This window comes from Solanum verrucosum, unplaced genomic scaffold, assembly GCF_900185275.1.
Source record: "Solanum verrucosum unplaced genomic scaffold, falcon-dt-bn FXZP01000306.1, whole genome shotgun sequence".
NCBI classification, from domain to species: Eukaryota; Viridiplantae; Streptophyta; class Magnoliopsida; order Solanales; family Solanaceae; genus Solanum; species Solanum verrucosum.
Window position 1 is genome coordinate 1 of NW_026020398.1, and position 9,706 is coordinate 9,706.

Below are 9,706 nucleotides of genomic sequence, written 5' to 3' on the forward strand. Positions count from 1 at the left end.
CCTTCGAATTCTGAACATTAAATTCACCTCTGTATCTAGGTGCAGGGGCTCTAGCAAATGATGGAGCAGGTCCCTGTTGCCTTTTCTGAAAGGAGGAACGGTTTGAAATACCTTTCTGCTGCCCAGACTCGTTCCCGATCTTAGCTCTCTTATTTCTGAACTCTTCTCTGTCCCTCAGCTTCTCTTCCTCAACCTGCTGCACATAAACCATCAACCTTGATATGTCCATGTCCCCGATAAGCATTGCCGCCCTACCTTCCTTGCTCGACAACCGAGACAGCCCAGCAACAAACAAGCTCATTCTATTCCTCATGTCCGCAACCATCTCCGGAGCATAGCGGGATAATTGTGTGAACTTCAAACCGTACTCATGAACACTCAAGGACTCCTGCTTAAGTGTGAGGAACTCACGTACCTTGGCCTCTCTCAATTCTCGAGGGAAGAAATGCCCCAAGAAAGCTTCCTCAAAACCGGCCCAACTTACAGGTGGTGCATTATCAGCTCTGCCCCCTTTCCACTGGTCGAACCAAGTTCTAGCAACATCCTTCAATTGATAAGCAGCTAGTTCAACCCGCTCAATATCTGCCACATGCATCACATCAAAAATCTTCTTCAATTCCTCAATGAAATCCTCTGGATCCTCAGTAGTGCTCGAACTCATGAAACTCGGAGGATTCATCCCCAAGAACTCACGAATCCTTGAAGTGTCAGCTCCTTCATGTCGAGCTCTTCTTTGCTGACCAATCTGATTTGCTACTGCTTGACTCAACATTCTAATTGCCTCTCTAAACTCGGCATTAGAAACTTCCCCTTGACCTTGCACCCCAGGTGCATCAGGTAACTCTTGCTCATCAACATAGCGTCTAGGAAGACGCCCTCTACCAACTCTTCATGGAGGCATGACAATTTGAAACACGCGTAAGCACGAATTAGAAAGAAACTTTTTAGAGATCAACCCTAACGCACGAATTGAGTGTGAAAGAAATGAGAAATCTTCCTAAATGTTGCAGCCTCCCAATTATAGATGTGGCGCGCTTCACACCGATAACTAGGACTCTACAGACACGGCTTCATAGACTCCCTAGGACTCTTGAACTCTGCGCTCTGATACCAAGTTTGTCACGCCCCGAGTCTACACCCTTGGCGGGACCGGCACCTGGAGACCATTGCTGGCCCCAGGCGAACCCTTGGCCTGGCTTTCTTAACTCAGCGGAAACCTAACTCAACAAGAATAACTCAAAGCAAAGGAATATTTCAAAACAACTTAACTTATAAAAATATGGCCATAAGGCAACCCGAGTCTCAAAATAGGATGTTTACATATATACAAAGATAAGAGACTCAAAACTAGCTGACTGATTGTCTGTCTGTCTATCTATCTATCTATGAAGCCTCTAAATTACTGAGATGGATGTTGGGACAGACCCCGCAACATCCTAATAAGACAAAACTAAGAACACGAAGTAATAGAGTCCTCCGGAAAGCAAGGAGGCTCACCACTGACTCTGGAGTGCTCAGCTGGGTCAACGACGTGCAGGCTGCTGATCTGGGATACCTGGATCTGCATCATGAAACGATGCAGGCCAACTGACATCAGTACATGGAATGTACGAGTATGCAAGCTGGAATGCTAAGCAACAACGGCTAGAAGGAAACCTGGGAGAAACTGAATAGCTTACCTGGCTCAACTCAACTCAACCTGACTGACTTCTTTCAATATAAGGCAATTTAAAACAAGTGCGATATAAAGAAAGACTGTTTAAAACATGTTATAAACTCTGTGTGTATACAAAGATACAATAAGCCTGAAATGTATATAGAAATACAATGAACTGATGTATATAAAAATACAATAATCTCTGAGTATGAAAATACAATAACTGCTGTGGGAGTTTCTCTAACCGACAACCATCACATAAGAGCTATAGTGATGATACAGCGATCGACCTCACGCTGCCAGAGCATCTTATACTCGGCCAAAGGTATAAGACCTGAACTGCCTAATGGATCCACTAGTCTAATCTGAAAAGGGTTCATCTAAAAAGCATGATCCTTTTCTACCCATGGTGGCTAACATGGTTCTATGGGGGCTGTGGGTTCTTTGAACGCTCCCCCCCAACTCGGTGCTCGATACTACTCCCAAAAATGTACTGGCTCTTATGTTTTTAAAGCACAATTATTCCTGCTGATATGAGATAATTACTCAAAAACTAGCCCGAAGGCTCTTTGGAAAACATGGCTCCTTTCTTACTTAAATGTAAAAACATTTAGAACTTCTTTGGGGAAGTACATAGTTCCCTAATAACTTTGGAGAAAAGGACTCGACTCTTGAAAAGCTTTTAAAGACTTGCTTAACTTCTAAGCTTGGTCCTAACTCCACTTGACTTCTAACTTCACTTGACTTGATCCTAACTTTCTTGAATTTAATTATGGATTCAAGGACTTGACTGGTATTTGGAAGGACCCCATGGTGTTTAGGAATGATTTGGGAATGATTTGGGACAGCCAAACTAAAGAAAATCTTCGAACATAAATTCTGAAAACAGTGGAGTCCGCGTCCTGTTCGCGACGCGGAGAAGGTTTTGTTCACAAAGGGAACAAGTCCGCGACGCGGACGTGCCCCTTGCAAGCTGTCCAACTTTCTCCTTCACGATACCAACTCTAAACTCTCTAACTTCAAGGGTTCCAGCCCCAATCACTTAGAAACATGAAATCCCTCAATATTCAATAGATTTCAACTCAAAACCCCAACCGGAAACAAGTCCCATATCATCAAGAATCTCAACATTTCAATCAACAACAATACCAACAATAATTTCAACAACAACCACAACTAACAACTTTAACAACTTTAACAACTTCAACCACAACAACCCACAACTTTAACAACAAAGCCAATCCTTTCTTAATGAATAAAAGGGGCTAGGTGTGTGGGGGAAAGGATCACCCAACACTAAAAGCTCACATACCTTGGTAGGGATCACCCCCGACAAAAATCCACGATGATCTCCTTGCTTGATCTCCTCTTCTTCTCTTCTTCTCTTCTTCTTCTCTCAAAACCCTCACTCTCACTTCCTTTTAAAATGGTAAAACTGATCAAAATGATCAGCCTAACACATTTATATAACCAAAATAAAAGGCTAGGGAAAAGACCAAAATGCCCTTAATGATTCCCGGACGGATTTCCTTGTCGACTGCCCAACTTTCAAAGGTCATATCTCGCTCATACGGACTCGGATTTGAGCAAACTCGGCGGCGTTGGAAAGATCGTTCCGAGGGCTATGCAACCATAACTGGAAATACTTCTAACTCATCATGAGCTAGAAGTTACGACTGATCAAAGTTGGCTAAAAACTCACCTTTTCCATACTTAGCCGAAAATTTTCCAGATTTTCAAATCCTTTCCAAAAATGAAAATTTCCAATTCTAAGCCTCTTCAATTATTTCACATTGCCGGATGTTACAGAAGAATCCTAATAAAGTTGAGGACACCTCCATGGATGATGATGAACTTATTTCTCATCATGAGAAAGTGGAAAAGTACGATGCTGAAGAGGCAAGGGGCCAAGATGCACTTTTACAAAAAGAAGAGAGCAACATCACAACGAAGGTAAATTTAATTACTTCAAATAATGCTACTCTTGAAACTCACAAAAATACTTCTTTGAAGCCTAAGAAGAAAAAATTTAAGAAAATAATAGTAGACCTCCCAAGAAAAATAATGGTGAAAATAACCAAGCACAAAATCAACAAGTTCAAGATAAGGGACCGTGCTTTGTTTGTGGCAAGATTGGGCATATTGCTTGATTTTGCAGATTTCGGAAACGTGGTCCTAACCCTCAGGCAAACGTTACCGAAGAACCTTTTGTGGCGGTGATTACAGACATAAACATGGTTGAGAGTGTTGATGGATGGTGGGCTGATTCTGGTGCAAACCGTCATGTTTGTTATGACAAAGACTGGTTTAAAAAATATACTCATTTTGAGGAGCCCAAAACCATCATGCTTGGTGATTCTCACACAACTCAAGTGCCTGGAACGAGAGATGTCGAATTGTGTTTTACTTCTGGAAGGGTATTAACTTTGAAAGATGTACTTTATACTCCTTCTATGAGGAAAAGTTTGATGTCTAGTTTTCTTCTTAATAAAGCAGGCTTTAAACAGATTATTGAATATGATCAATATGTAATAGTGAAAAAGGGTATTTTTGTGGGAAAGGGGTATGCATGTGATGGGATGTTCAAATTGAATGTAGAAGTGAATAAAGCTTCTATTTCTGTTTGTATGCTTTCTTCTACTAATTTTTGGCATGCTCGTTTGTGTCATATTAATGATCGTTATGTTGGAATCATGAGTAGTTTAGGATTAATCCCAATGATTAAAAAGAATTTTGAAAAGTGTGAGACTTGTAGTAAATCCAAAATTACTAAAAGGCCTCATTTTCAAGTTGAAAGAAAAACTGATTTGTTAGAATTAGTTCATACTGATATTTGTGAACTTGGTGGAATTTTAACTCGTGGAGGTAATAGATATTTTATCACTTTCATTGATGATTTTTCTAAGTTTACATATGTTTACTTGATGAAAAATAAAAGTGATGCTTTTGAAAATTTCAAAACTTATCTCCATGAGGTTAAAAATCAGTTTGGAAGAAAAATAAAAAGAATTAGAAGTGATAGAGGTCGTGAATATGAGTCAAATGAGTTTAATTTTTTTGTTAGATCATTGGGAATAATTCATGAAACTACTCCTCCTTACTCTCCTTCATCTAATGGAGTAGCGGAAAGGAAAAATAGAACTTTGGTTGAATTGACTAATGCCATGCTTATTGAGTCACATGCACCTTTAAATTTTTGGGGTGAAGCTATTTTAACTGCTTGTTATGTGTTAAATCGTGTGCCTCATAAAAAGTCTAAACTGACACCTTTTGAATTGTGGAAAGGTTACAAGCCAAGTTTGGGATATCTAGGAGTTTGGGGTTGTCTAGCTTTTGTGATGCTAATGGATCCCAAGATTACAAAATTGGGTAAGAAAGTTATTAGTTGTGCTTTTCTTGGTTATGCTTCAACTGGTACAACCTATAGATTTTTTAATCTTGAAGATAATATTGTGATAGAATCGGGTGATGCTATTTTTCATGAAAATAAATTCCCCTTTGATTCTAAAAATAGTGGGGGTCAAAGGATTGAACAAAATATTTTGTCACTACCTAGTTCTTCTACTTCTACTTTAAAAAAATAAAGAAATTGATGATTTTGAGTTAAGAAGAAGTAAAAGAACTAGAGTAGAAAAAGATTTTGGTCTTGGTTTTTATGTGTTTAATGTTGGAGATGACCCTCTCACTTTGAAAGAAGCATTATCTTCACATGATTCTATATTTTGGAAAGAGGCTGTAAATGATGAAATGGAATCACTAATTTCTAATAAAACTTGGAAGTTAGTTGATTTACCACCGGGTTGTAAAACTATTGGTTGCAAATAGGTCTTAAGAAAAAATTTGAAACCAGATGGATCTATTGATAAATACAAGGCTAGGCCAGTTGCAAAAGGTTTTAAACAACTAGAAGGCCTAGAATTTTTTGATACTTTTTCACCGGTAAGAAGAATTACATCCATAAGACTTTTTAATTGTTATGGCTGCAATTTTTGATTTGCAAATTCATTCAAATGGATGTAAAAAGTGCTTTTTTAAATGGAGACCTAAATGAGGAAATTTATATGGATCAACCCGAGCCTTTTGTTGAAGCAGGCCAAGAAAGCAAAGTATGTAAACTTACTAAATCCCTATGTGGCTTGAAACAGGCACCTAAGCAATGGCATGAAAAGTTTGATTCCTGCATGATTGAAAATGGTTTTAAAACAAATGAGTGTGATAAGTGCATATATCATAAGTCTTGGAATAATTCACATGTGATTATTTGCCTATATGTTGATGATTTGTTGATCTTTGGCTCTAACATGAATGTTATTGATGAAGTTAAGAATATTCTTAGAAGCCATTTTGATATGAAAGATCTTGGTGAGGCAAATGTTATTCTTGGAATAAAAATAACAAGAACATGTGATGGAATTTTCCTTGACCAGTCACATTATGTTGAGAAAATTTTGAAAAAATATAACTTTCTTGATTGCAAGCATGTTGCAACTCCTTTTGATTCAAGTGTTCACTTATTTCCTGTTGAAAGTGAAAATGATGTAATAAATCAAAAGGATTATGCTAGCATAATCGGAAGTTTGAGATATGTGACTGATTGCACTAGGCCTGATATTGCATATACAGTAGGAGTACTTGACAGGTTTACAAGCAAGCCAGGTAATGAACATTGGCATGCTATAACAAGAGTTATGAGATATTTAATTGGAACAAAAAATTGTGGTTTGTTCTATAAAAAATATCTTGTTGTACAGATTGGAACACTTTATCAGGTGATTCCTGTTCTACCACTGGTTATGTCTTTACTTTAGGTGGTGGTGTTGTTTGTTGGAGATAAAAAAAGCAAACTATTATTGCTAACTCTACTATGGAGACTGAACTAATTGCTTTAGCTTCAGCTAGCGAGGAAGCGAATTGGTTAAGAGATTTGTTATTTCAAATACTTTATTTTGAAAAACCAATTTCTCCTATTTTAATTCATTGTGATAGCACCGCTGCAATTGGTAGAGTTCAAAACCGTTAATACAACGATAAATCCAGACCTATACGGAGGAAACACAGTAATGTAAAATCGTATTTGACAAATGGTACCATTAATGTTGATTATGTCAAATCTTGTGATAATCTTGCAGATCCTCTTACTAAGGCCTTAACGAGAGAAAAGGTCTAGAGCACATCGAGGGGGATGGGATTGAAGCCTATAAATCCTTGAGTCATATATGAGGAGACCCAACCTGGGGACTAGAGATCCTATAACCAAGTTCAAAGGGAAAAACTAATCATATGATGACTTGTTGTGAAAAATGCACTATCTTTTTATTCACTCCCTATAATGTAAGTGCATTGTTTCATGTAGTTTGTGAAGGTTGAGTTGATAAAACTCTTAATGAATATATGTAACCCGTATGGGTGGAGTGTTAAGCTTACAAGAGTACTCTCGACCGATTTCACCTATGTGATGTGTGGAAGTAGGTCGCTTCCTATGAGAATTGAGCTTATTCTCAAATGTACTCATGAAACCGGGATAGCACATGGCCATAACGTGTTGGCTTTAAAGCTCATGTCAACACCTTGATTATCATGTGTGGACAGTGATATTTTATTTCCCTTAAACAGTCATAGTTCAAGTCTGAGACTACTACGACTCTGGAGTAAAAGTTACTTCAATGCAGAGCACACCTTCATTATGCATGGTAGTCTTCCTTCAGCTGATATACTCTCTTGTCTAATATTTAAATGAGCTGGGGGATTGTTGGTGTGACCATTTTAATATTATACAAATTGTTACATATTTACATTGCCGCTACCACACTAAGTCTTTGCTGAAATGTATGACATTTGTGCCTAATTACTCATGGTCAATTAATGACCAGAGGCATAAGACATATTGCTTTCTGAATGTTGGCAATGGAAAATTGGCATCTGCACTTAGTGCATTTGTTGCCCTCAACTTTATTTCATTCTTTACTCCTCCATTATTCTTGTAACCTATGTAACTCCTAAGACCATTATCTTCACTATTTATTACATCATTATCTTCCTATTCATTGCTAGAAAGAATTTTTCTAGTATAAATAGTGGTGGTCTTCATTTGGTTTGTTACACACAATAAACAAGAAAATATGGAGTGCATAAGGTTTGTCAATAAGAAAGTTCTTATTAGCTGAAGGGAGGTGTTTCTTTTGTGGAGCTTTGGACTCAATTCTTGTCCAGAGTTGTTGAGTTATACTTTGTGAAAGTTGTTGTATCCTGGAGGGGACAAGTCAAGAGGACTACTGCTGGACCAGTGAAGAACATTTGCTGCAGTGAGCTTGAATCTCCTTAAAGAGAGCGAGATATCCACGCCTCAGCCTGATTTCTTCATTTTTTATTTTCAATTGTAATCTTGTATTTTTTGTTATCTTGTAAGTTTTTCACTAACAGACCATATGATACTACATTAGATTTATTTTAACCATACATAAGGGTCTGTTCTTTGAAGATATAAACAGTAATACTTAACAAATATTCTTTTGGCTAATGCACTACTCATGTATAAAACATTATTGTAAAGACAAGGAAAAATGCATAAGTAGCCCCAACCTATGCCCGAAATCTCAGAGACACACTTATACTATACTAAGGTCCTATTACCCCCAAATTTATTTTATAAATAATTTTCTACTTCTTTTCAGCCTACGTGGCACTATCTTCTGTGCCCAGCACGCGTTGACAATTTTTTCAAGTTATCTCGTTGATAGTGCCATGTAGGCCGAAAAGGGGTAGAAAATTATTTATAAAATAAGTTCGGGGGTAATAGGACCTTAGTATAGTATAAGTGTGTCTCTGCGATTTCGGCAATGGGTTGGGGGTACTTATGCATTTTCCCTAAAAACAATAACAAACTTCTCAATGTAATAAGTTACTGTAAATTCTTAATATAAAGAGGGATTTTCTTCTTATATTAGATCCTTGATCGGACCATACATCTTTGGATTTGTAAAACTAACATTGAAGAAGCATGCCACTGACCTTTTGCAGAGAATAGCACAAGAAAAGTAGAATGGAGAAACTTCTACTTGCCTAAGATTGTTAACTTGGTTACAGAAGGAATATTTTGAACAAGAGAACTTGATTACACAAGAACATTTTTTGATTTTGGGTTAGGTTTGGTTTTGGTTGTATACATATGTATATGGTCATTCCCTATTTATATTTATCTATGGATAGTTCTAGTTATTACAAAATCTAGACTATTCTATTATTTTCTACAAATATCATCTCTAGAATATCTACCAGAAAACTCTAATAACTTTATCTTCTACTCTAGAGTATCTAGATACTAGTGAACCTATCCGCGCGTATTTGATTTTTGATATTAAATTTCTTATTAAATATTTTAAAGTTTAACCAATTACAATTATATAAGGTAACAATCATAAGATTCTTGCTACAAGAATATCAATTGTAATCTATTTGATTGGACAATTACATATAAGTAGAGAAAAGCAGGGACGAAACAACCCAAAAGGTGATACTGTGTGCTTCATGTACAAAATGTAACATAAACTAGAAAGATGATAACTTGAGTTTACCATATGTTTCACCATGTACAAACATCTCATATCCATGAGATTACCATACATTTCACCCAACAAATTAGCATATTATTGCAAGTAGTACCACAATCTGATATCAATGATAAAATCCTAACAGAGCTAAGTCAAAAAGTCATGTAGCTAAATATAAACTCATCAATATATCATCTGTTTACAACTGAGAATTGGGAGGGTCATGACCTAGTCTGATTTAGCTCATTGAACCCAACTCATCTGAGCCCAAAGTAAATTTGGGCGGATTATGAACCAATTCGATTTCTATTTCGATCCATTTTAATATGAGTAAATTTTAGAAATAGCAAACATAATAGACATAATAAATCTCTATAGTTAAAGTTCTCTATTGCAATTCAACCCGCTCATTTGACACCCCTAATTTTAACATATTGTTATTTACCTTTTATAACCACAATTTGCATTAGTGTAATGAATGTTATTACTGTCTAGTTTATAT